Source organism: Pituophis catenifer, unplaced genomic scaffold, assembly GCF_029215685.1.
Source record: "Pituophis catenifer annectens isolate HBS135680 unplaced genomic scaffold, rPitCat1.0.hap2 SCAF_5, whole genome shotgun sequence".
Taxonomy (NCBI): Eukaryota; Metazoa; Chordata; class Lepidosauria; order Squamata; family Colubridae; genus Pituophis; species Pituophis catenifer.
Window position 1 is genome coordinate 52472418 of NW_027256885.1, and position 27832 is coordinate 52500249.

The following is a 27832-nucleotide window of genomic DNA, read 5'->3' on the forward strand; positions in this document are numbered from 1 at the left end:
TCCCAAGCTGTGGAGGCAATGGTGGGGCAGGGGTGGGAGGCGGGGAGCTCCAGCAGTGGGACACTCGGTCCAGGATCGGAGCCTCCGTGGAGGCGGTGGAGGTTGCAGCGGTGGGAAGCGGGTTCCTTGTCTCTTCAGTGAACTTGAGTGAACAGGTGAAGTTTTTTTGACAGAGGTAGCAACCTTGTCCAGCTGCCCCCCCCCCCCCCCCGTCGAGATCTTTATGCCATATTAAACACAGTCAAAACTACACCATGCAGGGAGTAGAGAGGAGACAATAAAAGTTCTTTTCTGCCCTTCCACCAGCCTCATTTCTTGCAATTGAGTCGTCTCTGAAGAAGTTGCAGTTTAGAATTGCACCCCATCCAGTTTGGGGGGGGCAGTTTTTTTTCGCTTTCCCTCAGATATAACCCCAGGCAAGAGGAGAGATAAAGCGTACCTCCAGTTTGTTCCTGTTATATTATCCTTCTCCTTCATGGATTACTGCCTTGTCGTGGTGAAGGGGCTTGTGTAGCTCAATGAAGCTGTGAGCTATGCCGTGCAGGGCCACCCAAGACGGACAGGTCATAGCAGAGAGTTTTGACAAAACGTGATCCACTGGAGAAGGAAATGGCAACCCACTCCAGTATATTTGCCATGAAAACCCCATGGACAGTACCAAAAGGCAAAAAGATATGATGCTGGAAGATGAGCCCCTCAGGTCGGAAGGTGTCCAATATGCTACTGGGGAAGAGCAGAGGGCTAGTACTAGTAGCACCAGAAAGAGTGAAGTGACTGGGCCAAAGCTGAAAGGATGCTCAGCTGTGGATGCATCTGGTGGTGAAAGGAAAGTCCGATGCTGTAAAGATCTATTCTCCATAGGAACCTGGAATGTAAGATCCATGAATCAAGGCAAGCTAGATGTGGTCAAACAAGAGATGACAAGACTGAACATCGACATCTTAGGAATCAGCGAACTAAAATGGACAGGAATGGGTGAATTTAATTCAGATGACCATCAGGTATACTACTGCAGACAAGAATCCCTCAGAAGAAATGGAGTAGCCTTCATAGTCAATAAAAGAGTAGGAAAAGCAATACTGGGATACAATCCCCAAAATGACAGAATGATCTCAGTTCAAATCCAAGGCAAACCATTCAATATCACAGTAGTCCAAGTCTATCCCCAACCACTGGTGCTGAAGAGGATGAAATTGACTGGTTCTATGAAGCCCTACAGCACCTTATAGAATTAACACCAAAAAACGATGTCCTTATCATCATGGGGGATTGGAATGCTAAAGTAGGAAGCCAAAAGATAACTGGAATAACAGGCAAGTTTGGCCTTGGAGTACAAAATAAAGCAGGGCACAGGCTGATAGAATTTTGTCAAGAGAATACGATGGTCATAGCAAACACTCTTTTCCAACAACCCAAGAGACGACTCTACACATGGACATCACCAGACGGTCAACACAGAAATCAGATTGACTATGTGCTCTGCAGCCAAAGATACAGTCAGTAAAAACAAGACCAGGAGTTGACTGTGGCTTCCTTTGTATGAAAGGAAGGAAGGAAGGAAGAGACTGATCCAGTGTGCACTCCCCACCGCCTCCATGGAGGCTCAAATCCAGGGCTGAATGTCTGCTGCTGGTGTGCCCTGCCTCCCACTGCTTCCCCCCCCCCACCTCCACAGAGGCTCCGATCCCTGGCCAACCATCCCGCTGCTGGTGCTGCCCCACCTCTTACCACTGCCTCACCACTGCCTCCATGGCTCGGCAGAGGCCCACACCTCGGCCTACAGATTGGCTGCCAGGAGGCACGGCTATTTGTCTCTTGGGGCGAATCGCCGGGGTACAAATGTGCCTCAGGGAATTGGGCAGAACAAGTGGCTGGGGTGGAGGGCCAGGGGTCTATTGGCAGCAGAAGAGCACTGGTGTAGGGCCAGCCAAGGAGGAATGCTTCTGGTGGGTTGGCTGTGGTGGGAGGCCCAGGAAGAAATGGGTGTGTGCATGTGGTGGAGGCCAAATGTCCTAGATCCAAATAACTACAGCCACTCAGACATACCAGGGTTCAGCTTAAGACTACTTCTCTCCATTCAGACATTACACAACCTCCAGACACTGGGACAGCTCACTGACAGCATTGTTTAGATGGCCTGGGGTTAAGATATACAACTGGGTATTGTCAGCATACTGGTGAAACCTAAACCTGAACCAATAGGTGATGTCATGCAGCAGCTTTATGTAGAGGTTAAAGACACAAAGCCTTGTAGCACCCCATGTCAGGAGTGCCTGGTTCAATCTTCTCCCCACATCAAGATCAACTGGAACTGACCACAGAAAAAGCAGGAGAACTAATAATAAAGCATAGTGCCTCCCAAACCTCACACGTCATCCAGAAGAATACCATTGGCAATGACATTGACGGCTACTAAGAGATCAAGGAGAACAAGGGCAGTTGCATCACCCCGTCTGGCTCCATAAAGGTAATCAAAAAATACAACCAGTCAGTGCCATTTCAGTGGTATGTCCTCATCTGAAATCTGATTGAAAGTGATCTAGATAATCCATTTCCTTCAAGTTGCAGCCCAACCACTTTCTCAATCTTTCCTAGAAAGATAAGGTTGGAAATGTCTGGAAGTTGAGTCATGGCAACTGGACTTCTTTTCTTGTTGGTTCAAAATGTTTTTATGCTTCTCTTTCATCAGTCCCCATGAAGATTAAGACCACTTCACAGGTTCACCAGGGACACCACACTTAATTACCCACCTAGGGTAAAGGATTTAGGAGTTGGAACATTTACATCCCAACGACTTTCTGCCTACTCACCTAATGAGCCTATCCAGATTAGGTGAGAAATGAAACCTCTCTGGAGGACATATATGGGGTTCCTCTAACCAACTTGCTCAGACTGAAAAAGCTACTTGGATAAGCAGAAAAATGTTTCAAACCAACAAGAAAAGAAGTCCAGTTGCCACAACTCAACTTCCAGACAACTCTACCTGGATGACTGAGAATGTTCATCAACATAAGGTTGGAAACTGGACAAAAATTGCCCAGATCATTTGAGTCCAACAACAGGTTTTTGAGAAGGGTGTACCACCTCCTCCTTTAATACTGGCAGAACCACATCCTACCTCAAAGAAGCTGACCATACAGCATGGACCAACTCCATACCACCTTTAAGCCAGGAGGGGACAGGATATAATAAACAAGTAGTTGTTTGGGTTAGTAGTCTTGAAGATCCTGTCCCCTTCATTGGGAGTCACAGGGGCAAACTTGTCCCTCTTAACTAAGCCGTGTTTCAGTCACCTCAATGGGAACAACCGCTCAAGGTCACCTTGAATTGTGTGATGGGCAGCAAATAAATTTAATAAACAAATAGTCCAGTCAAAGTCCAACTATGAGTGAATCGTAGTGACTCAGATGATATTAATAATATAATAAAGAATATTAGTTTTCCCAGGACTTGGCTCCAAAAATCTGGATAATGACTAAACCAGTGGTCCCCAACCTTTCTGGCTTTGAGGACTGGCGGGGGGAAGGTTCCGCACATGAGTGGTGGGCACACGCAGCTCCATTTGCATGCATGTGCACCTGCTGCTCGTGCAAATGGAGCTTCACATGTGTGCATGCTCACCCGCTGCTTGCACAAGTGTACTCGCCCGCTGCTTACATGGCCCAGTTCTAACAGGCTGCAGCCCGGTAGTGGACCGCGGCCCAGGGGTTGGGGACCCCTGGACTAAACAACAGCAGTGAAATATATGGTTTATATGCCAGCTTTGGTATTTCATTGGCAGCTGTAATATATCCTGTGCTTAAATTGGAAAGTGGATGTAGAACTTTCAACTCAATGGTCTGAGCCAATGGAACAAGCCTCTTTGAAACAGCATATGCAAATGACATGTGGCATGTGAAAAAAAATAACCCGATCAAAATCAAAGCTCATCTCACACAACAGCCAAACCAAATCACTTTGAGAATTTTGTGAACACAGCATAATGGACAGAGAAACTTCCTCTTCTCTACATTCAGCAACAGGTATGGAGAGGTATATGAAAAGGAAGACTCAGTTCAGCACTGACTCTGCCATTTGGCAGAATGAGACAGCAGCCTTGGACAGTATGGGGCTCATGGAAGCATTGTTTTGTGAATCCTAAATGATCCTGCCTCTCTCCAGTTCAGTGATAAAGTAAAACTTTATCTAGGTCCTATGCCATGGAGCACTTTAAAGGATATAACCAACACCTTGAAGCGCACCCAGAAGACCACTGGGAGCCAGTGCAGCTCACGCAGGAGAGGTGTTGTATGGGAGCGCCATGCAGCTCCCGTAACTACCCGCGCGGACGCATTCTGGACCAGTTGGAGCCTCCGGCTGCCCTTCAAGGGGAGCCCCGTGTAGAGAGCATTGCAGTAGTCCAGGCGAGAGGTGACGAGGGTGTGAGTGACTGTGCACAGGGAATCCCGATCAAGAAAGGGCCGCAACTAGCAGATCAGGCGAACCTGACAAAAAGTCCCCCTGGCTACAGCCATCAGATGTTCCTCCAAGGACAGCTGCGTATCCAGGAGGACTCCCAGATTGCGAGCCCTCTCCGAGGGGGCCAAAGACTCGCCCCCAATAGTCAGGGATGGAGTCAACTGACTATATCGGGATGCCGGGAACCACAGCCACTCAGTCTTGGAAGGGTTGAGCTTGAGCCTGTTTCTCCCCATCCAGATCCCCACAGCCTCCAGGCACCGGGACATCACTTCAAGGGCATCATTGGGGTGGCTTGGGGTGGAGATGTACAGTTGGGTGTCATCAGCGTACTGATGGTACTTCACCCCAAAGCCACGGATGATCTCACCCAGCGGCTTCACATAAATGTTGAACAGAAGGGGCGAGAGGACCGACCCCTGAGGCACTCCACATATGAGAGGCCTCGAGGTCGACCTCTGCCCCCCTGCCAACACAAACTGCGACCGGTCTGCAGCCGGTGCAGCATGATACCATGGTCGATGGTATCAAAAGCCGCTGAGAGGTCTAACAGGGCCAGAACGGAAGAGCAACCCCTGTCCCGAGCCCTCCAGAGATCATCAACCAACGCGACCAATGCCGTTTCCGTGCTGTGCCCAGCCCTGAAACCCGACTAGAACGGATCTAGATAAGACGTTTCCTCCAGGTACTGCGGAAACTGTCGTGCGACCACACTCTCAACAACCTTCGCCACAAAGCGGAGGTTGGAGACAGGACTATAGTTGGCTAATACTGCCGGGTCCAGGGAAGGCTTCTTGAGGAGAGGCCTCACCACCGCCTCTTTCAAGGCCGTGGGGAAGTAACCCTCACTCAGCGAAGCATTGATAATTCCCTGGAGCCAGCCTCGTGTAACCTCCCGGGAAGCCAGTACTAACCAGGAGGGACACAGGTCCAGTAAACATGTGGCTGCACTAAGTCTCCCTCAGGCGCCTGGGGCGGACCCATCTTATTGGCTCCGCCTCCCTGCGGCGGGGTATGGCGGTTCGAAGGTCCAGGCGAAGGAGTGAGTGATCTGACCATGACAAGGGTTCCATGTCTATATCCCCTATAATAAGACCACTCAACCCTGGCCAGAGACAAAAATCAAGTCCAGAGTGTGTCCCCCCCCTGTGAGTGGGGCCATGAACTAACTGGGTCAGGTCCATGGCCGTCATGGAAGCCATGAACTCTCAAGCCATCTCAGACGTTTCACCAACGGACGGCAAGTTGAAATCACCCATGACCAAATTGAGCCCCTCTGTCTGAAATGACCCTATCAGGTAGGCCGTGCAGCCAGAAGATGTGTTGGATAAACATGCGGGTGGTGGCATGAGCTGTGGGTAACCTCCAACATGGGATGAAATGCACCATTTTCATCAGCATGTCCACCACCACGAACACGGTCGTGAATCCAGAAGACGGAGGCAAATCTGTCAAGAAGTCCATGGAAATGGCACCCCAGGGTCTTTCTGATGTCGGCAATGGCTGAAGCAGCCCTGGAGGGGCTCCCGTTGCCGACTTGGCCTGACGGCAGCGAACACAGGACGTGACATAAGCCTGGACATCGTGTCGCAATCGGGGCCACTGTCAGCCTCCGCCTTTACTGCTTTGGCTGCCATGGTAAAGGGGGAGGGGGAGCTAGCATAGGGAGGAGAAGCGTGCTGGAGAGGAGAAACAAAAGTGAGACTTAAGCTACTGTGCTGCATCTTTGAAGCTGCTATCGGGTCAACAGTCATAGCATTCTTGATTGATGACACTGCCAGACGTGTGCTCCCACCTGACCTCTGGGAGACCTTTGGATTGGATGATTTACGATGGACAGTGGGAGGGAATGCTTTCTATCTGTAATTTTTGTGCTTTTGCCTCAGATTCTGCTTTTCTTTGGTTGTGATCACTTCAATTTTCAGTAAAAGTACCTTTCTCTATAAACCATGGAGTTGGGGTCATTCTTTCTTGAACTTTGAAGGAAGCACACCTGACATGTAGTGCAAAAAACTAGTTTCAGTGTCTTAAAGAGGCCGAAGTGCCCCGCCACAGGATTATCATGACACTGCAACAAGATAAGTCCCTGGAGCGGCCCCACCAGCACGTAGAGCCTGTCTTGGTACCGCAAGAGTTCCTCGTGAAATGTCCACGGAGAGGCGGGACCTACTTCTTCTTTCCATTGCTCTACGTAAGCATCGTGCCGCTGCGCTTCCCGTATCTGAGCCCGAAAATCCACTGGTTCCTGAACCAGGGAGAAAGACTCTACAGGCAACACTGTCCGGAGCGGAAGCGGGTCTTCAATGTGGGAATACTCCGGTTTCCGCGAGAGCGCATCCGCCCTTTGGTTGCAACCACCGGGGATGTACGTAATGTGGAAATTGACCCTGGCAAAGAAGAGCGACCACCGAATCTGCCATTGGTTCAGTTTCCAGGCGGTCTGTAGGAACTCCAAGTTTTTATGATCCGTTATAGCCGCGGTGGCGGTTGATAACCCCAAACTTATGGTCATGGGGGATTTTAACTTGCCATCTGTCGGTGAGATGTCTGAGATGGCTCGGGAGTTCATGGCTTCCATGACGGCTATGGACCTGACCCAGTTAGTTCATGGCCCTACTCATACAGGGGGAAACACGCTAGACCTGGTTTTTGTCTCTGGTCAGTGGTTGAGTGATCTTGAGATAGGGGATATAACGATTGAGCCCTTGTCATGGTCGGATCACTCTCTCCTTCGCTTCGACCTCCGAACCGCCACACCTCGCCGCAGGTAAGCGGAACCGATGAGATGGTTCTGCCCCAGGTGCCTGATGGAGCCTGATAGGTTCCAGACAGAGCTTGGGCCATTCCCTGAGGCTCTGGCTCACGCCTCGACTGAAGACCTAGTGGCCGCCTGGGATAGGGCAGCCGCTGGAGCTTTGGATTGGGTCGTGCCTTTGCGGCCTCTGACCCGGCACCGGTCTCACCTGGCTCCTTGGTTCACTGAGGAGCTGAGGGAGATGAAGCGCTGGAAAAGATGCCTGGAGAGCAGTTGGAGGGCCAGCCTTTCTGAATCTGACCGAACACTGGTAAGATCTCATATTAAGACTTACCTAGTGGCAATAAAAGCGGCAAAGTGTAACTATTTTGCTGCTCTTATTGCATCATCAGATAATCGCCCGGCTGCCCTGTTTAGGGTGACCCACTCCCTGCTCCATCAGGGAGCGTGGGAGGACCCCTTGGAGGGTAGGGCCGAGGACTTTGTCCAGTATCTGTATGACAAAATCACCCAGATTCGGGAAGACTTGGACTCTGACTGGGTAGATTCAGGAGGGATGATGGAGGCAGGTCTTGAGAATGTTATCTGGGAAGAGTTTGACTCTGTGACTCCTGAAGACGTGGACAGGATTCTGGGTAGACTGAACGCAGCCACATGTTTATTGGACCCGTGTCCCTCCTGGTTGGTGCTGGCTTCTCGGGAGGTGACACGAGCCTGGCTCCAGGGGATTATAAATGCTTCGTTGAGTGAGGGTGACTTTCCCGCCACCTTGAAAGAGGCGGTGGTGAGGCCTCTCCTCAAGAAGCCTTCCCTGGACCCGGCAGTGTTAGCAAACTATCGTCCAGTCTCCAACCTTGGCTTTGTGGCGAAGCTTGTTGAGAGTGTGGTCGTGCGACAGCTTCCCCAGTACCTGTATGAAACGGTTTATGTGGATCTATTCCAGTCGGGCTTCAGGCCTGGGTACAGCACGGAAACGGCATTGGTCGCATTGGTTGATGATCTCTGGAGGGCTCGGGACAGGGGTTGTTCCTCTGTCCTGGTCCTATTAGATCTCTCAGTGGCTTTTGATACCATCGACCATGGTATCATGCTGCACCGGTTGGAAGAGTTGGGGGAGGGAGGCACTGTGTTGCGGTGGTTCTCCTCCTTTCTCTCCGACCGGTCGCAGTCTGTGTTGGCAGGGGGGCAGAGGTCGACCCTGAGGCACCTTATATGTGGGGTGCCACAGGGGTCGGTCCTCTCGCCCCTTCTGTTCAACATTTATGTGAAGTCACTGGGTGAGATCATCCGTGGTTTCGCAGTGAAGTACCATCAGTACGCTGATGACACTCAGCTGTACATCTCCACCCCGGACCATCCAATGATGCCCTTGAAGTGATGTACCGGTGCCTGGAGGCCGTGCAGATCTGGATGGGGAGAAACAGACTCAGGCTAAACCCATCCAAGACTGAGTGGCTGTGGTTTCTGGCGTCCCGATATAGTCAGTTGGTGCCATCACTGACTATTGGGGGCGAGTCGTTGGCCCCCACGGAGACGGCTCGCAACTTGGGTGTCCTCCTGGATTCGTGGCTGTCTTTAGAAGAGCACTTGACAGCCGTGGCCGGGAGGACTTTTTATCAGGTTCGCCTGATCTGCCAGTTGCGTCCCTTTCTGGATCGGGACTCCTTACACATGGCCACTCATGCCCTCGTCACTTCCCGCCTGGACTACTGTAATGCTCTCTACATGGGGCTCCCCTTGAGGAGCACCCGGAGGCTCCAACTGGTGCAGAGTGCAGCCACACAGGTTGTTATGGGAGCGATCTGGCGCTCCCATGTTACACCTCTCCTGTGTGAGCTGCACTGGCTTCCGGTGGTCTTCCAGGTGCGATTCAAGGTGTTGGTTACCATCTTTAGAGCGCTCCATGGCTTAGGACCCAGGTACTTACGGGACCACCTGCTGCCACCAGTAGCCTCTCACTGGCCAGTACGCTCTCATAGAGAAAGGCTCCTCAGGGTGCCGTCGGCCAAACAGTGTCGACTGGCGGCCCCCAGGGGGAGAGCCTTCTCTGTGGGGGCACCTGCTATCTGGAATGAGCTCCCCCCAGAGATACGGAGGATCCCGGATTTACGCACCTTCTGCCGTGCCCTCAAGACCTTTTTATTTCAACAGGCTGGCCTGGCCTAACTTCCCTTTTTAATTGTAAATTTTAAATCTGTTTTAAAATTTTAGGGGTATTTTAATCTGTTCCGGGCCAAACGATTTAATTGGGTTTTATATTGTCTTTTAAATTTTGTAGTCTGTATGTTTTATCTCTTTGGCTGTTCACCGCCCTGAGTCCTTCGGGAGTAGGGCGGTATATAAATCCAATAAAATGAAAATGAAAATGAAAATGAATGATCCGTCCGGACTTTAATTTGATGCCGGGCCCCCTCCAGAAGATGTCTCCAGGCCTCAAAGGCCATCTTAATGGCCAGTAACTCCTTCTTTCAAATGGTGTAATTGCGCTCAGAAGGGTTGAGCTTCCGTGAATAATGTGCGCAAGGGAAGAGGGTACCGCCGGACACGCAAGCCTGGAGCAACACCGCACCAACAGCAACATCCGATGCACCTGCTTCCACCACAAATGGGTGGTGGGGGTCAGGATGCTTCAAGATAGGCTCCTTCATGAAGGCCTGTTTCAAGGCCTGGAATGCCTGCTGCTCGGGGGTACCCAACCAGAATGGGAATTTTTTCTGCAGAAGCCGAGTGAGGGGTGCGGTCAAGGCAGCAAAGCCGGGGATATAAGTCCGATAGTAGTTGGCGAATCCAAGGAGGCACTGGACATCCTTCACTTGTTGAGGAGGTTGCCAACTACACAAAGACTCCACCTTGCTCGGCTCCATGGCAATGCCCTTGGGAGAGATGCGATGCCCCAGGAACTCGATGGAGGACTGGAAAAACTGGTATTTCTCCAGTTTAGCATACAGATGATGCTCCCAAAGACGTTGAAGGACCAGGCAGAGGTGCTGTTGGTGGCTCTCCCGGGAAGGAGAGTAGATCAGAATGTTGTCCAAGTAAATGACAACAAACTTGTCCAAGAGGTCCCTAAAAATGTCATTCATGAACTGTTGGAAGACGGCAGGAGCATTGGTCAGCCCAAATAGCATGACCGTATACTCAAAATGTCTGTAACGGGTGCCTTACGCCGTCTTCCATTCATCCCCAGGATGGATCCGAACAAGATTATAAGGCCCTCGCAAGTCCAATTTAGTGAACACAGTAGCCTCCCGAAGCCGTTCCAAAAGTTCGGGAATAAGGGGCAGAGGATACTGGCTGCTCACCGTGATGGCATTTAGCTTGCGGTAGTGGCAACAAAGCTGCAAGTCTCCGGTCTTCTTTTACACAAACAGGACTGGGGTGGACAAAGGCGATGACAAGGGCCGGATAAAACCCCGAGCCAGGTTCTTATCCACAAAGTCCCGTAATGCGGCCAACTCAGGGTCCGACATCGAATACAAATGCCCCACTGGGAGTGGCGCGTCCGGAATCAAATCAATGGGGAAATCGTATGGCCGGTGCGGTGGCAATTGGTCCGCCTCCTGCTCGCTGAAAACATCTACAAAATCCTTGAGGTCGGAAGGCAAGGACACCCTGGTTGGACCCAGCAGCTGGCCTGCGCAGACTTGGCAGGTGTGGTCTACACATTGCAGGCTCAGAAAAGAGATGCAATTCTGGGACCAGTAGATCTGCGGGTCCTGTGTCCGGAGCCAAGCCAAACCCCAAACCACGGGAAAATGCAGGCCGGAGGTAATATAAAACTGAATGGCCTCCTCATGAGACCCGATGGTCAGAGGCAAGGGTTGCATGACGGCCGTAATAGACCCAGACAGAAGCACCCGGCCATCAATGGTCTCCACGAGCATGGGAGGATCCAATGGACACTGAGGGACTGCATATTTGGCTACAAACGCCGCATCCATAAAATTAGTTGTAGCTCCGGAGTCCACCAAGGCGTGAGCCGGAATCCCCTGCAGACTATTGGCCAAGAAGACTTTTGCTGCCAAAATCAAATGCCGGGGGGGGGGGGTCCGGCCACCATGTCCGCTGGGCATGCCTTGGTATTGGTGTGCGCCCGAACCAGGGTGTCCCCTAGATTGGGCTCAGGGCGTTTCCCGACATGGTTTTCTGTGGCTTTGGGGCAGGCCCAGGAGCCGACTCCCCTCGTCGCTTCTTTGGGCAAGAGGCTGCCATGTGCCTGGGTTCCCCGCAATACAAACACAACCCCCCTGATTGTCGTCTATTTTTCTCGGGCACCGACAGACGGGGTCTGGCTGCACCTATTTCCATGGGCTCCTCCTGTGGAGCCGGGGTCTCACGCTGGACTGGAACCACATGGGTCGAAACTCACTGATATATTCCTGCAGTGGTTTCCGGCCCTGCTTCAAGGTCTTCAGTCGTCTGGTAGCTGTCTGCATCTTGATGGGGTCCTCATACATGAGTCGGAGATGCTCACAAAACCCCCTGAAATCATCCAAAAGAGGACTAGCCTGGAGCAGCAGGGGCATGGCCCAGCAAGCTGCAGAGCCGGAGAGAAGGCTGAAAATAAACCCCACTTTATCCCGGTCAGTGGGGAAGTCCTCCGTTCGCAGGCTGATAAAAAGCTGCCATTGTCCCATAAAAGCAGGAAACATGGCTTGAGTGCTGTCAAATTTGTCTTGCACAGCAACATGACATCTTCTATGGGGAGGGGGAGAAGCTGGAGCTTGGAGCTGAGCCATTGTGCAGCTAACAAAGTTACTTGCTGCTGAAGCTGCGCGTTTTCGGCAGAGCTGCTTCATTATGATCGAGGTTTGTTACTAATTATCCTCGTTAGGACGGAAAACAAACTGTTGTGACCCAGGCCCACTTAGTTAATATTAAATGCAAAACTGTTCCAAAAAACAATCAGATTTTATTAAAACAGCTGAGAATTAACTCATTCTCAGCGTATTCCAAATTAAATGAAAGCAAAGTCCTCAAAACACTATTCTTCAGTTTATCCCTGACCTTGGGATAATTAGGCAAACTGCCAAAGGCTTTTCTTGGCAACAGTTCAGGAACAGAAGACACTGACAAGAAAGAAATACAGCCAAACACGAAGCAAATCTCTCAATGGTTGTTTTCCGGCAAAGAGGCCAAGAGCCGTTGCTGGTCTTTTAAGCCTTATGGGAGGGGCCAATCATCTCTTGGCCCTACTCCCGAGTCGTCCTCTCTGCTTTAGCTGCTCCTGCCTTCTGGCAGCTCTTCTCATACGTGCACTAGGAACAGGCTCCTCCTGTTCCTCTGCCTCTCTACTGTCAGCCTCTGGAGGCTCCGAAGTCCACGCATCACTCCCCGATGGCCCTGGCCCCATCTCTGCCTCCGACGCAGAGCCCTCATCCGGGCCTTCCCCAGCTTCCAGGACTGGCCCATGTTCTTCCTCAGCCTCATTGCTGTCCGACTCTGCTGCCAGCTCTGCAGGCTGCTGGCAGACCACAACAGTGGGCAGCATCGCCCAACTCCCTCCAAGCAGCCAGCCTGGTTGTGTTCTGACTCAGCCAACATTCACCTTCCCAGGCCAAGGCGGCATGACCGTAGTTTCACTCGGTGCAAAGCAGATCGTGCCAAAAACTTCCCCACCGGGCCCGGTCTACTGGGATGACAGCTCCAACGGAAACTGGTGCCAGCCAGCAACAGGGGCCTCTGAGTCAATCCAGCCCAGGATTGCTGAGGGAGACGTTACAGCTGCCGAGACCAAATATTCCTCACCAGCCACCCACCCGACTGCCCCCGGCAGACCAAACCCCCCTGGATGGCCCTTTTACCCCAGCCAGGGATGGGTGCAGTACCAGTGGATGGCAGCCCCAGTCCCGCCACCTGCCCTGGCTCCACAGCTGGCACCACCAGCTGCCCCTCCCCCACAGTTCAGAGCGTCTTTCGACGGGACCCCAGGAAAGCTGACTTATTTCCTGAACTATATTTGGTCCCACCTTGACTGCTATGGGGATCAATACCAAACAGATCAGGATATAGTCTCAGTAATTGCTGACAATATGATGGAGGGAGAAGCAACTGAATGGATAGCCCAATTGCACAATGAAGGAGCCCCTGAACTTAGTTAACATTTATTAGGAGCAATAATATCTTAAAGCCTTTTAAAGGGTTTTTAAAGAATGGGAGTCCTCCCCCCACAAATCCTGATTGTTATTTTACATTTTATCACATTGTACTGCAGCCTTCCACAACCAGACTGGGAATTCTGGGAACTGAAGGTCAATTCATCCAGAAGCTATCAGATTAAAAAGGCCATTTAGTAAGATCAAGGAATAAAGTACAGGCAAGGGGATGGGACCATGTAAAGCAGGGGTCCCCAACCCCTGGTCCGTGGACTGACAGCATGCCAGAAAACAGGCTGCACGGACTTCCGGTTTGGCATCGCGGCGAGACAGTCGAGGAAATAGCGGGCTCTGACGAGCCCCGCAAAAACCCTGGCTGCCGAACCGCCGCCGATGGGTCTTCGGACCGGAACCATCCTGCAGGAATGGGGAAGAAAGAGGGGTGCCTTGGACAAGTGAGAGGAACAGGCAAGACTCTGTGAGTCAGCGGCGGGGGGCAGCAGCCATGGCAGCTGCCACGAAGCTGGGACAACCGGGCAAGAAAAGTGCTGGAGGAAAGCTGAGTAAAACGGAGCTCTTTGAAGCTGGGTGAGTGACAACAACCTAGGCTTGCAACAACGTTTGGAGCAATATTAATATTTAGAAGACCCCTAGCCTAAAACAGCGGCTATGCAACAAAGGGGCTTTGGAAATTTTTTTAAACTGCAACCTTAAAGAAACAAAGACCCAAGAAACAACTAATTTTGGAACAGAACTAAGGGAATCAATCATGGAGATATGGTAAAAGGATTAAACACTTCAAAACTTGAATTGGATTTTAAAAAGAAAAAAAAAGAAGATTTGATACTTTTTAAATTAAAAGAAGAAGAAATAAATTGGATGGTTATATAATAGCAAAATGGAGTCTTGCATGACTAATGGGAAATGTGGATTATAGAGAGACACCATCTGGCCTAAAGAGGAACTTTGTAACTTCTCTTTGTTATGGGAAACTCTGAGCTTTACAGATAAAAGTTACTGGATTTTGTGGAGGAGGATTTTTTTTCCTGTCTGCAGGCAGCTTGATTTTGGTGAAAAGAAAAGGAATCTACAACAGAACTCCTATAGTTGAAATAATAATAATTCAAATACTGATGCAGGAACAGAAGAAGGATTAAGTGCAGGCTCAAAAGAAAGAGATTTGATACATTATATACGGAATAAAAATAAGAAAGATAATTAATTTGACTTATGGAGAACAAAATTTAAAACTTGGAAAATGGAAGGAAATATACATTTGCAGGCGAGGAAACGAAGACAATGTGATCAAAAATAAAATAAAGTAAAGGTGGATTGTAATAATAAAAGGGAGGTTTCTATAGAAATTAAGAATGTTAAAAGGAATTAATAAATATATGTAAAGGTATGTTTGAAGCAAGAATTATGTTTTAATGTTAAAATGTTAGGAAAAAGAATAAGGATAAATATGATTAAATGAAAATGTTAAAAGGAATTTATAAATACATCTAAAGATATGTTTTAAGCAAGAACCATGTCTCAATGTTAAAATGTCATGAATGTCATGAAAAAGGACAAAGATAAATATGATTAAGTGAAAATAAGCAATGCATAGATGGATGGAAACAACAAAGAAAGGATTAAGTAGGGATCAATAGTTAAACCAACTATGAATATGCTGTGTTTAACAGCCAAACAAAATGAATATGCTGTGTAACAGCCAAAACAAAACTGAATATGCCGTGTAACGGCCAAAAAATAAATATGAATATGCTGTGTTTAACAGCCAAACAAAAATGGGCATGCTGTGTAACGGCCAAAAAATAAAAATGGGCAAGCTGTGTTCAACAGCCAAAAATAGAATGGTTATGCTGTGTTTTACAGCCAAGAAATAAAAATGATTGGTTTAACAACAAAGATAAAGATAACAATGCTGGGTTTTTTAGTAAAATATAAAATGAGGTGGGATAATTAAAGTGAGGATGTGTATGTGGAGAGTGACAGTTAAAATAAAATGAATAAGTTAGGTTTAATAATAGTAATAAAGAGTATAAATTTTGAGTTTAATAGTAAAAATAAAATGAGTATGTTGAAATTAAATACTTTATGAATGTTTATCATAATTGTATGACTTATATTGTTAAAATATATCCATCTAAGCAAATGAAAGAAAAAAAATGGAATGATAATTGGTTAGGATTTAAGATTTAAGTAACGGGTTTTTGGGGATAATGGCATAGTTAAATTGACAGATCTGAGGGAAATATTTGCGTAAAATATTAAGTTGTGTTAATTGAAAATTAAGATTTGTTGGTGATTGGTATTAATTTGTGACCGGAGCAAAAGCTTCGTTTTGAAAAGATGTGTTTTATGTTTCTGATTTAAAAATAATAATAAAAAATTATATATATAAAAAAGAAAACAGGCCGCACAAAGAAGTGAAGCCCCATTTGTGGGATGCAGGCAGCATGTAAAACCATGCTCCCTCCGGTCTGCAGAAAAAAGGAAAGGAAAGGGTGGAGCTGGACAAATAAGAGCAGTCTTGTTTAGTCTGAATTGCAACATCAGCAAGAGCAGGAAACAGGGTAATAATTATGTATCGCGCTTCACTTAAATGGCACCTTTCATAACTGCCAAAATTCTGGAGGCTGAGATAATAGGGATTCTGTCTATGATCACCCCGAGATCACATGGCAGGAGTGATATTCTAAGTTGGAATTTTTGTCCTAGTTTTATTATGCCACACCCAATTTCAAAATTATTAAAGTTTTGTCAATAATTTTGTCACTATGCTACACCAGATTTAGCACACACACCCTAAATATATTCAGTACCAGTTTTCCTTAATGCATTTCAAAATATTATTGGAACAACAGCAAAACGAAACCATTTAGTATGTTCAACGTCTCCACGTGGATACCCCCTTGTTGTGAGGGACAGGCTTGTGTGTTCTGTTAATGATGAGAGCTATGCTGGAGATATACCACCAGAAAGTATACTAGAAGGGTCACCCAAGTCAGACAGGTTTCAACAGAGGAGCCAGACTAAGAGTATCCACAAACCCATTAACCATGATGAGACAACCGAAAAGGAATCCCATACCGGATCAGTCGTTGCTTGTGGTTAACAAGAACCACAGTAGTTGCTGTCCCTGGGCAGCTGTTGAAAAGTGAGTTACAGGGTTGGAGAAAGTCATGGCAATCTACTCCACAAAAAATTATATGGAAAGGGTCTCAATCATGACAGATAGGGTGCCCAATGATAGGACAACAGGAATCCCAGCTGCTCAGGCAGCCAGTGGCATAAGCAAATGTCTGCATTGTACAGAAATACATCAGATAGCCACATGGAATGTCAGAGGAATGAGTTGGGGTAAATTAGATGTTGTCAAATGAGAAAAGATCAGGTTGGAAATTGATCTCCTTGGTGTCAGTGAGCTACTTCTGGTCAGACAATGGCTTTTTCACTCCCCCAAGATGGCTGTTGAATGGCAGGAACTTTTTTCTCTCCTGTTGATGATCTGCTGATTTTGCTGCCAAAGCTGGTTCTTTCACAGCACTGCTCCCTGGATTTGAATGGGAGCACTTAGGAATGACCCAAGATGGACCCACCTGGGAAGAGGAACCCTGAAGATTGCAGTTCCCAGTGGGAGCAGCCGTAAAGACACTGGTCATTCATCTTTCCTCTTGGGAGTTCATTTTCTCAAGCATGTCTGGGTTTTAATTACACTTTTTGAAATTTTTGTTTTACTTTGCTTTTTATCTCTAAAAGTTAACCAGCTGGTTGAATGCTGATTTATTTTAACCCCCTGCTGGACTTTATCTGGTTTTTTTGTCTCTTTCCTTTGATCTATTTTGCTGCTTTGAATAACTCTTGCATAAGGAAGTCATGGTGTGCTTTTGGGTAGTGAAAGTGTTTTGATTTGACCTGATTTACATCTATATTGGTCTTTCACTACAGGGAATCTGCATTTTATTAATTTGCAAAAAACTTTGAACCTATTTTTTCCAATTTTATTTTAATTTTATGTCGAAATATCAAAAAAATATCTTCCCTGCTTCTCTATCCAGTTCATTATTCAGAGGAATATCACTTCAACATTCTTTGCTCCCTGTCTTTGGAGAGTTTTCTTATCTCTAGTTGCTAAGTTACAAGAGAAAAGAATGTATCAGCTTACAGACAAGAAGTTGTGGCTTGAATTTGAGCAATAACTGCTTTCTAACATACAAATCCAATTTGAAGACTTTTTAAGACTTTTTACCGACAAAACAATAATGACAACAAAGAATGCCCAGATGCAAATAACTGTAGTTAAAGCAGATTTTCAAAAGGAACTTGGTTTGAAATTGGCAGATTCGGTAGAGAAGACTGAAAGAAATATGGATTTTATAGATTTAGAACTGACTGGATAAGTTGGTTTAATGCAAAAGTTGGCAAACAAGCAGAGACAGGCATCACTGGTCGTTTTGGACTAGGTGAGAGGAATGATGCAGGAGTTTGGTACAATTTTGCTAAAAACCCAAATTAGGATCATGAATACATAGTTCAAACTACACAAGCACCACTTATATACTTGGACCAGGGGTGGGTTCCAACTTTATTTACTACCAGTTCTGTGGGCGTGGCTTGTTTGGTGGGTGTGGCTTGGTGGTCATGTGACTGGGTGGGCGTGGCTAACTTGACGTCACTCACATCAAGGGTTAGGGTGCCTGGCCTCTCCTTGCCTCAAAAGCCTCAACGAGATACAATTTCACTGTCTATTTACTGCTGCTGAACATCCAAAATATACTATTTAATCCTATGTATATATGTCATATGTGTACATACATATTACATAGTATAGAGTGTGTATAGGCACACAAAAAGATACATTATCTACTATATATACTGTATGTGTATGTACACACACACACACACACAGCTCTTCTAAAACTATAAACATTCAACCTCACTTACTACATTTGGAAAAACACACCCAGAGTCCACTTTCTGCCACACATTTAACTATAACTTCTGTACATTTAGAACATTACACACACCTTCAGATGTTCTTCCCTAGCTTGCACATGACTGTTAGAGCCAGGAGAGGTCATGGATTGAGTAAAATGTGGTGAAACTCACTTAACAAAGCTCTTGCTTAGCAACTAAAATTTTGGGCTCAATTGTGGTCATAAGTCAAGGACTATTTGTGCCTTCCTCTGCATGGCAGCCGTGTCCTAGTAAACTCCTTCTCCTTTCTGGCAATTTTCCTCTCCGTTCGAGGCACCAAAATAATCCAGATGATATAAAGTTTCCTGCTGGAGCAGGGGGTTGGACTAGATGGCCTCCAAGGTCCCTTCCAGCCCTAGATTGCTGTCCTGTTTCAATGCATCTTCTGAAGCCACGTCTAGTGCCAGGGTTTGTCTTCCTTCCTTCCTTCCTTCCTTCCTTCCTTCCTTCCTTCCTTCCTTCCTTCCTTCCTTCCTTCCTTCCTTCCTTCCCTTGTCTCTCTCTCTCTCTTCCTTCCTCTTTCTTTCTCTTTTTCTTTCTTTGTCTCTTTTCTCTCTCCCTTCCTCTTTCCTTCTTCCTCTCTTTCTCTTTCTTTGTCTCTTTCTCTTTCTTTCTTTCTTTCTTTCTTTATCTCTTTCTCTTTCTCTTTCTCTTTCTCTTTCTCTTTCTCTTTCTCTTTCTCTTTCTCTTTCTCTTTCTCTTTCTCTTTCTCTTTCTCTTTCTCTTTCTCTTCTCTCTCCCTCTCCCTCTCCCTCCCTCCCTTCCCTTCCTCCTGAAACGCCAGCAAAACCCACCACTTTGTTCCTAAAGTGATCTAGGGCAGGGGTCTCCAACCTTGGCAACTTTAAGACTTGTGGACTTCAACTCCCAGAGTTCCTCAGCCAGCAGCTGGCTGAGGAACTCTGGGAGTTGAAGCCCACAAGTCTTAAAGTTGCCAAGGTTGGAGACCACTGACCTAGAGGAACAATCGCTTAAAAAACCAAAAAAAAACCCAACCCACATCGCATCTGTTTTAGGGGAGGAGGTTCAATTCATCGCCCAGTTAAAGACTGAAATAAAATGCTCCAGGCTGACAGCACTGCTTCCAATGACATTCAGCTCCAGATCAGATTGGGCTTTTTTTTTTTTTTTTTGCATGAAGGAGGAACACGGAGCAAACGAAAACAAAAAGCCTCTAGCCTCCGACGCGAAGCAAATTAAAGCCTCTCTCTCTCCCCACCCCCACCCCGCTTCCCTTTTACCTTTCTTTAATGCACTCGAGGCCAGGAGGGGGAAAAGAAAAAAAAAATTGTTGCGATATTTTCAGGATCAGACTCAATAAATAATTTGAGAATTAAGAGTTCAAATATATCTCTCTTTATTTACATAAGGCATTCTATATTCACTGAATATTCACAGATAGAAGCAAAGAAGGGATGTATGCAGCTCCTTATATATACAATGGGTGGAGCTAGATATGGGAGTGGTGAAGTATGAATACATTAAGAAGTGAAGAATAAGTTAACCCCTGATACCCTGTTCATGTACTATTTACATAATGGAGAATAAGGCATTTACTTGTGACAAATCCCCCTCTAAATGCCGATTCGATATACTACACCAATTACATTCAGATTCAGAACAATATAAAACATATAACTTAGAAGTCAAGTATTTATGTTGCTTAGACGGCAAAGGCTTTGTTAATATGTCAGCTATTTGCTCTGATGTTTCGCAATGAACTGCTTTGATAAATCCATCCTGAGATAACTGTCTCACATGTTTAAATTTTATATCTATATGTCTGGACCTTTGTCCAATAGCATCAGATCTAGATATTTCGATAGCAGCTTTGTTATCTTCATGCATGATAAATGGCAAAGTGGGTTTTTTCCAAATGTCAGAAAGTAAATCATTAAACCATACAAGGTTATTTGCTGCTTTAGATAGACAAACATATTCTGCCTCTGTTGTTGAAGTGGCCACTAAATCTTGTTTGCCAGTGTACCAGTAAACTGGACAACCGTTAAGGAGGAATATATAACCAGATGTACTTTTTCTACATGAAGTATCGCCAGCCCAATCCGCATCGGCGTAACATGTGAGAATGGGCTCCTTGACATTATTAGGTTCCAATAACAAACAAAAGTCTAAACTATTCTTTAAATATCTTAATATTCTTTTGACAGCTTCCCAATGGTATAGTGTTGGTTTGCTGACATGTCTGGACAATAAGTTGAGAGACAAGGCAATATCAGGTCTAGTCCAATTGGAAATGTAAAGAAGGGAACCTATAATTGACCTATAAAATGTATTATCTTTGAATTCAGGGGATGATTCGTCTGCATTCTTTAGAAAATCAGTTTGCATGGGAGTGTCACAGGGCTTAGCATCACTTAAATTACATTTATTCAAGAGCTCTATGATCTTATCTCTTTGGGAAAGTTTGAATCCCCTTCTGGTTTTACTGATTTGAACACCAAGATACTTATTTACTTTGCCCAAAGATTTCAGTGAGAAATGTTCATTTAGTTTTGTTACAAATGTTTCTCTCCTCTCTTTATGTTTACCTATGTACAAAATATCATCCACATAGATTAATACAAATTCTATGGAATCATCATCCTTTTTTACAAAGAAACAGTTATCAGCAGTAGTGGCACTGAAATCCATAGTTTTAAGTACTTTTACTAAACAATCATACCATCGTTTACCAGATTGTTTCAACCCGTATAAACTTTTGTTTAATAACCAAGTCTCATTTTTGTTTGTGTATTGACTGTGAGGTGCTCTTACATATATTTCCTTATCTAATTTTGCGTGTAAATACGCAGTCTGTATGTCATATTGGAACACATCGAGATTGAGTGCTGATGCTATAACTAGAGCTGTTTTGACACTCTCAGTTCTTACTGTGGGAGAGTATGTGTCTGTATAATCCTCGGGATATTTCTGTGCATAACCTTGTGCAACTAATCTAGCTTTGTATAGGGTATTGCCTCCCTCTAAATTTTTAATTTTATATATCCACCTAGTGCCAATGATGGTTTTGTCCTTTGGTGCAATTGCAGGTGTAAATACATTTAGCCCTCGTAAACTATCCATCTCTTTAGTCATTGCTGATTCCCATTTTTCCTTTTCTTTAGGAGGAAGTTTTAACACTTCCTCATATGTACTAGGTGTTGTTGATTCTCCATCCATATGCATTACATAATCCTTGTATTTGTTTGGCATTTGATTTCTGGTACTTCTGATTGCTTTTTCAGGCTTACTATCATTGTCATGTAAATACCTTGCTTCCTTTTTCGTTAATGAATCTGTCTTTATTTTGTGTTGACTGTTTGTCCATGTTTTGGTTTTGTTTCTATGCATGTTGTTACTGTGTTCTTCTATAGTCCTTCTTCCTTGGATTTTGGTATCTGTGTTGGTGTTTGGGAATATTTCATTAAGATGTATTTTAGACCAGTTGGCCTGTTCATGGAACACAGCCGTTCTGGAAACTATAAATTTGTTATTATTATCGACGAATCTGTATCCTTTTGTACCTGTCTCATATCCCATAAATCTAAGTCTTCTGGATACGTTTTCTCCTTTTCGCCTCAATTGTCTGGGTATGTGTACGTCTGCAGTGACTCCAAATATGTGCATGTGTGCTAATTTTGGTTTCCTATTATACATTACTTCATATGGTGTCTTATTTACAATGCTGGACCAAGTTCTATTTTGTGTGTAATTGGAATATTGTAGGGCTTCTGACCAGAATTGTTTGCCTAAGCCAGCATCTTCTAATGTGCATCTAATCATGGTTTGTAATGTTGAGTTCTTTCTCTCTGCCACTCCGTTCTGGAATGCGGAAAATGGGCTAGATGTGTAATGTAACATTCCTTTGTCCTTTAGCCATTGGGAGAATTCCTTAGACATGAATTCACATCCCCTATCTGTCATGATTTGCTTTATTTTAATATTGTGCTGTGTTTCTATACGTTTGTAAAACTCTTTAAATTTCTGAAAGGTTTCATCTTTATGTTTTAATGTGTAAACAAATCCATAACGACTATAATCATCCACAATGGTTAGAAAGTAACGTTTTTTATAAGTAATTGATGGTGTTAGTGGACCAACTAGGTCCATGTGTACCAAATCAAAAATTTTGTTGGTTGACCTTGTTGATTTTCTAGGTCTGGGACTAGTTTTAAGCTTTGTAGACTTACATACTGAGCATTCCAAATAGTTTTCACAATTTTTTATTTTAACACCTTCTGCGTGTTCAGTCATCTTTTGTACTACAGGAAAACTGGCATGTCCTAACTTCCTATGTAAAACATGAGCACACTCATCGTGAATTGGCTTACCTATTTTAGGTTTTTTTTCATTATGTGTATCTTTGTGATTATGAGTTACTTTACATTCATCATTGTCACTGTTACTATTGTTTCCATTATCTATTTCAATGCTATCTTCCATATTTGAATCAATGTTGTGTAACCATTTCTCCTTTGTTATTAAATAAGGTAGGCCTCCTTTGATTATTACTGTACCTATATCTATTCTATTTTTCTCTAATGTTGCTTTTCCCTTTGAGAACACAATGTTAATATCGGAATCTCTGCTTAGTTTTATGGCACTAAGTATGTTATGAGGTATCTCAGGTATTAGTAATACCCCCTCTATTTTTCCTAGGCCAGGTAAGGTTACATTCCCTCTACCTATTACTTGGACTTTTTCTTGGTTAGCTACTTTTATTACAAATTTATCCTCTACAAATGAAGACAATATATTTCTATTATTTGTAGTGTGATTAGTTGCTCCAGAATCAATAAGCCAATTATTGTTCTCTGGTTGTTGTATGTTAGTGTTGTCTTGTTTGTTTAGTCCATTCAGTGAACCAGATTTTCTATCCTTTGAATTATCTCTGCCCCCTCTATGTTCTTTATAATTGGGTGGACTTCTATACCTATGTCTATCAATGGAAGACTGTCTGTTGTTGTACTTATTTCTATATTCTGATCTATGTCTTTCTTTTGGAATTTTAGGGCAATCCCTCCTATTATGTTCTTTGGACCCACAATTGTGGCATCTAAATGTTTCATGATATCTTTCTTGAAATGCTACCTTTCTATATAGTTTGTGTTAGAGCGACTCCTCCTTGAATTGTCTTCAGCTATTAACTTATTGGATAGACTTTCTATGGATAAGTATCCTAGATTGATTGTGTCTAAATGTGACATATAATTATCCCATGATGGGTCAAGTGAGTTGATGATAACACTTTTCATCGTTTGATCTGAAATCACCTCCCCCCTTAAATGCAGTTCTGCTCTAATTTTGTTTAAGGATATTAAATGTTCACTTATGGTAACCCCTGGTTTTATCCTAGAAGAGAAGAAATCTTTAGACATTCTTGTGGTAGTAGCTACACTATCACTGTGAAACAAATTGAACATGCATTGAATAATTTCTGAGACAGTCAGATTTTGCTTAATGCTGTGATACATTGCAGGAGATACACTGGAAATTAATAAGAAAAATGCTCTATGGTGTAAGTAATCTAACTTTAGAGTCCAAGGTCTTTTTGGGGGATTAGTGATAAAAAACAGTAAGTTTTCTTTCATAAAGACAACCTGGAGCTGCTGATACCATTCTTGCAAATTAATGCCATCTATTCTCAGCTTTGGGAAGTCACTGGGTAAATTTCCAACATTGTTGGGTCCATTACTTACAACCGGGGGTAGTCCGTGGTCTCGTAAATGCTGGAAGTTACAAAATGGCGTGGGAATGCTCGCAACGAGTCTGCATGATTCTCTCCGCGTCTCATGTCTTCCTGGGCCGTCCGCGTAGTCTTGCGCATGCGCGTTGCTCATTTCGTTCATGGAGTCGTCGTGAGAGGTTCTCGTCGCTGCGGCTCATTCGCTTTGTTCTTCTTCCGATGAATCGGTCTCCGGCTCGATCTTGGGAGTCCTGGTGGTAGCGGGTGCTCGTTTTCTTCTGTTGAAAGCGCTGGTCCTTGGATCGGTCTGCGGCGTGGGGTGGTATCTGCAAGGCTCTCTGGGTTCAGGTGTCGGTGCTCTCGTCGTCTGGATAGGAGCGGGTAGATTTTGAGGCGTTGGCTTGCTTGCTTGTTTTTTGGCTGATTTTTTAGTAATCTTCAGTTTCGGTCCAAATGCAGCAAAAAGCGTTTTCATTGCTGACTTTATTTGCATGTCTGTTGAATCTTCTTCGTTCTCTGATTCTGATTCTTCTGAGGTATATACTTTTTCTTTTTCACTTTCTTTATCGAGTAATGCCTTTCGCGCCAGAAATTTTGAATCAAGCTTTCTGATTGGCTCTGCTTCGCTCACCTTGGAGGTCTGTTGAAACCAAGATGGCTGCCATTCGAAATTTTGCGCGGGATCGTTGTTTTTCTTCTTCACTGCGTTTTTGTCTGTAAGCATATCACTCACTATTTTTGAATCTTTTGGCTTTTCAGTAGCGATGTGCTTCTCTCTCGCTGCTCCGTTGTTTTTTAGTATATCTTGGAGGTTCGCGATGAGGCTTTCATCGCTCTTTTGGCTTTTTAAAAGTTTTAGTATCTCTGACCTGAGTTCGTTGTTTTCTATTTCGTTTTCCTCTTGGTCATCATTTTCATTTATTATTTCTTCGTCTTCTGTGGTGTATTCTTCAGATTCTCTCGAAATTGCGTTCGTGGACTCATCGATTATTTCTTTATCCGTTTCCATTTCTTTGCTGTATGCCCTGGTGTTGGGCCTATCTCTTTTAGACATATTTAAGTTTTTATTGAGTCAATTCAACCATCCTCTGCTACCAGATTGTTGCGATATTTTCAGGATCAGACTCAATAAATAATTTGAGAATTAAGAGTTCAAATATATCTCTCTTTATTTACATAAGGCATTCTATATTCACTGAATATTCACAGATAGAAGCAAAGAAGGGATGTATGCAGCTCCTTATATATACAATGGGTGGAGCTAGATATGGGAGTGGTGAAGTATGAATACATTAAGAAGTGAAGAATAAGTTAACCCCTGATACCCTGTTCATGTACTATTTACATAATGGAGAATAAGGCATTTACTTGTGACAAAAATGTCTCGGCCTCTGAAGCCTCTCAAGAGAAACCTCCTTGTGTGAGTATGTGTGTGTGGCAGCACTGTGAGGCAAGCCAGGCGAAGGGAGCACGCTGGCTGCAAAGCGATCGGCCCCTTCCACTGCCACTGCCTCTGCCTCTTCCTTCTCTCTGCTAACAGAAGTCAGAGAGGAAAAGGCAGTTGCTTCACCGGGTGTTTCTCTGTGTTTCCAACTTTCCATCCCAAGTCAGCCGCAGCTGCCACCTCCTATCTGCCACAAGCATCACCTTCCCAACAGCTCTAGGCGGTGGCAGGCATGGAGGGGAGTGGCCCTCGGGGCCCTGGGAAAGTGCAGGCTTTCTGCATGGGATTTACAGGAGTCTGATTAAAGCGCAGTGCTCTGAAAGACTTTCTCTCCCAGGCAAGAAGCAGCAGGGGACAGAAGCAGCAGCCACTGACATGGAGACCACATGGAGCCCTCCACGTGTTCTCCAGTGCTCTGTTTTCTCTCCCCTGCTCTCTTGCTGGGACAGAGAGAGAGTTTTTTTGCAGCACTGTGCTTTGGGGACCCATCCAGAAAGCCAGGCACAGAGAAACAGCCAGGTTGAAGGCCGGTACTTTCAGCGCTCATGAGAAACCGCTCCTCAGCCCCAGCCATGCATTTCCAAGCCCGGGCTGCTTGGAATGAAAAGCTATTGCAATAGCCCGGGCTTGAAAATCCATGGCTGGGGCTGAGGAGCAGTTCCTTGTGGGTGCTGGCTTGCCTTCCCTTCTACCACCAGCCGTAGGAGTAAGAAGGTACGGTTGTGAGCCCTGCGGGGACGGTAGGGGGGCTGCGGCAAGCTAGGCTTCAGGCAGCGCGGCCTGGAATGGAGCTGGGCTGGGCCATGCCAGCTTAGCAAGCCATGCGAGCATGGTGGGGATGGTAGGGGGGCCAAGGCAAGCAGCGGGGATGGGGAGCTAGTGCAACTCACATGCTTACCTGTAGGTAGGAGGAGGCAGGTCAGTTGCGACGCAGGGCAGGCACCGCACGGGAAGGCAGCTTAGGCAAGCCACAGAGCAGACTGCGCATGCGCGAGTGTCACACAGTGTGCTCTGCTGCCCGGGAGGTGAGGAGTGACTGGGCAGGGCGAGCGGGTGGCGAGCGGGCGACCGGTTCAGGGGCATGGCCAGCCAGCCGTTGCCAGCGCTTCGGCAAGCGACGACAGATTATCGCTACTGGTTCTCCCAAACCGGTGCGAACCAGTAGCAACCCACCACTGACTTGGACCTCACCAAATGGACTTCACCATAATCAGATTGACTATGTCCTATGCAGCGATCTATGGACCAGTTCAGTCCTTGCTGTTAAGACATATCCAAGTGCTGAATGTGGCTCAGATCATGAATTGTTGGTGGCAAAGATTAAAGTCAAGCTATGCACCATCAAAAAGGCAGTGCCTCCAAAGAAGTTTGATGTCACTAAAATCCTTACTACATACACAACTGAGGTGAAAAACAGATTTGAACTACTGGACACTGCTGAGAAGACGCCTGATAAACTGTGGCAGAAAATTCAATTGACCATTATTGGAATTGCAGAAGAACGCATACCATACAAGAAGCCAGAGAATAAGTACAAGTGGCTTTGTCATGCCCCTGTCGGAGGAGGATGAGCCAGAGCTGGGGCCGACGGAGGTCGAGGGGGTGGCCTCGTTGGCTTGGAGGAACACGGGGAGGAGCATGACGAGGCAACCTTGGGCCCCTCAGGCTTGGGACAGCTTGCCAGCAGGGAGAAATGGGGGCAAGACAACCAAGAGGGCAGGCAGTGGAAATGAGGAGCGACGGAGCTCAGGTGATGAGCAAGGACCGCCCCCTCCTGATCCCCAAGCACAGAGAGTGGAGAGGAGGCGGGAACAGTGCAGGCCAACCTGACGACTCAGGAGGAGAGCACCCCGCCCCTCTTCACAAGGCACATCTGGGGACTGAGACTTAAGGAGACGCTGTGGGGAGGGGCGTTTGTCGGGAACAAACACTGAATTTGTGGAGTTTTGTGTGCCGTTGCCGTTGTCTGGAGTTTGCAGGACTGCTTGCCTTATTCCTAGCTTCGTGAATTCATTGTCTTGTTCCTTTGCCTCGCGGGACTTCTTGCTTTGAAGCCATTGTGCTAACAGCATTTTACTGGACTACTCACAGCCAGAGGCTGCTGTGTATGTGTGTGAGCGCTTTGCTCCAGGACTTGCCATAAATGAGGGAGTGTTTGGGGGAAAGTTGGAGCAATAAAAGGGAGTTTGAACTATCAGCTGGCTGTGTTGCCTTCGTGCCTTGTCCCGGGTCATCACAGGCTCTCAGATGAAACCATCAAAACAGCTGAGGAAAGAAAAGTAGCCAAGGTGGCAGGCAAACAGGAAGAAGTAAGAAGACTGAATGCAGCTTTCCAGAGGGCAGCAAGAACGGGCAATGACGTTTACTGGGATAAGCGATGTAAACAACTTGAAGCAGACTACATGAAG

At 45.9% G+C, this 27832-nt stretch overlaps 1 pseudogene; it reads left to right on the forward strand.

The window, feature by feature from the left end:
- The first annotated feature begins 689 nt into the window (after positions 1-689).
- Positions 690-27254, forward strand: LOC139317680 (craniofacial development protein 2 pseudogene; annotated as a pseudogene).
- The last annotated feature ends 578 nt before the right edge of the window (positions 27255-27832 follow it).